Below are 2,500 nucleotides of genomic sequence, written 5' to 3'. Positions count from 1 at the left end.
TGTGTGTGTGTGTGTGTATCATTATAACCATTAGTATCATCATTATAATCATTATCATTATTTCACTCAACAGCTATTCATTCCAGTACAGGACGTAGGCCTCTCTTAGTTTATTATATTGAGAGGTTCTTTGGCAGAATCACCCTTGCCTAGTTGGATGCTCTTTCAAATCAATGGTGGTAAAGGGCGGTGCCACTTGCTTCATATGTGTAAAAAAAAATAATAATAAATAAAAAAGTATATAAATATATATATAATATATATATATATATATAATATATATAGTATATATATTATATATATAGGTGATGTGTGCTTTTGTTGTTGTTGTGTGTGAGTGTGTGTGTGTGTGCGTGCGTGCTGTGTGTGTGTCGTGTTTTGTGGTGGTGGTGTGTGCCTGTTTTGTGTAAATAAAATAATATATATAATAATATATATATAATAAAATGGTAGTGGTTGTTGTGGTGTGTGTTGGTTGTGTTTTTTGGTGAATATATATATATATATATATATATATATATATATATATATATATATATATATATATATATATTGTGTGTGTGTGTGTGGTGTGTGTGCTGTCGGTTGCTGAGTGTTGCTGCTGTGTGTCGTATGTCACATTCCATTTTCATGCCTTTCGGAAAGTAGAGAATGAAGGAGAAAACCGACGGCCAAGTCGCCCTCCCCCCCCCTCGCGCCTATGAGACTGACGCGCTCCGCAGCGTGCCTCTTGGCCTCCACCTGCGTCTGCAGCGCCGGAGTCAGTGGCGCTGAAAAGAGGATTCTGGATTTCTTGTGTGATTACGTCAGGTTTTACAACATAGCGCGCGTGCAAATGCTCCTGGAAAAGGGTAAGTCTTGCTCAGCTAACTTTGGTTTCATACGTTTTTTTTTTTTTTTTTTTTTTTTTTTTTGTATAGCACGATCTGATGACTTCCCCGCTTTGAGTTTTGCACTGGAACGAGTTCCTTTCTCTCTCTCTCTCTCTCTCTCTCTCTCTCTCTCTCTCTCTCTCTCTCAACACCACACACACACACACACATGTGTATGCGTGTGTGTGTGTGGTGTGTGGTGTGTGTGTGTGTGTGTGTGTGTGTGTGTGTGTGTGTGTGTGTGTGTGAATGTATATATGTATGTACGGGTATCTATGTATGCACGTATGTATTATATATCTATCTATCTATATGTATGTATGTACGCGCATACACACACATATACGCGCATATATGTGTGTATGTATGTATATATACATAATTTTAATATATATATATATATATATATATATATATATATATATATATATATATTTAAATAATTTTAGGTAAATCGAACCTAGAAACGATGAAGTTCCTTGTTCCCTTGGGCAAGGAACTTACCCTCGATTGCCTACCTAACCACTGGGTGGGCAAGCCAGCCCAAGTTAATGCCGGTCCCAACCCCGGGTAAATACAGAGGGTTGGCGTCAGGAAGGGCATCCGGCCATAAAAGATATCTCCCAAGAACCATGATCATTGCGACCCATATAAGAATGGGATAAGCTAAGAAGAAGAATATATATATTATATATATAATAATATATATATTTATAAAATATTTATATATATATAAAATATATTTTATATATAATATATATATATATATATATATATATTTTATATATATATATACACACACACACACACACATAGAGGCCGTGGTGGCCGAGTGGTTAGATCATCGGAATCAAAAACTGTCATGACAATCTAAGTTCGCATGGAACAACAGATGTGGGAGTCCGCAATACAGTGGAATGTCCTCTGTCGGTCCCAAGCCCGGGTGAATGGGGAGGGCTAGCAACAGGAAGGGCATCCGGCTGTAAAACCAAGCCAAGACTATCATGCGGATCATTCAGCTGCGGTGACCCCTGAGGGGAGAATTAACCTAGCCACTGAATAGCCAAGTCAGTCCTAGGCAATACTGGTCCCAAGCCCGGGTAGATAGAGAGGGAAAGCGTCAGGAAGGGCACCCGGCCAAAACTAAATATATTTGCCAGAACTTGATTATTCCGACCCCATATAAGAATGGGTCAAAGCAAAAAAAAAAGTTGTTTGACGGCTGCAGTGGTCCAGTGGTTAGAGCATCGGATTCAAAGACTGTTATAACAATCTGAGTTCAAGAGTGCGAGTCTCCGGTCAATGTGTCGTTACCCTGGGCAAGGAACTTCCGTGGAATTCCCCTTGCTGGTCCCAAACCTGGATGAATGGGGAATTTTGGCGGCAGGAAGTGCATCCGGCTGTAAAAACAAGCCAAGACTATGATACGGATCATTCCACTGTGGCTACCCCTTAGGGGAGAGGAAGAAAGAAGGAAAAAGAATATATATATATATATATATATATATATATATATATATATATATATATATACATATAAATATAAGTGTGTGTGTGTGTTTTGTGTGTGTGTATGTGTGTTTTGTGTGTGTGTGTGTGTGTGTGTGTGTGTGTGTGTGTGTGTGTGT

Source organism: Penaeus monodon, chromosome 3, assembly GCF_015228065.2.
Source record: "Penaeus monodon isolate SGIC_2016 chromosome 3, NSTDA_Pmon_1, whole genome shotgun sequence".
Classification (NCBI taxonomy): domain Eukaryota; kingdom Metazoa; phylum Arthropoda; class Malacostraca; order Decapoda; family Penaeidae; genus Penaeus; species Penaeus monodon.
The sequence above is the reverse complement of the archived record's forward strand: the minus strand, read 5'-3'. Positions refer to the sequence as shown.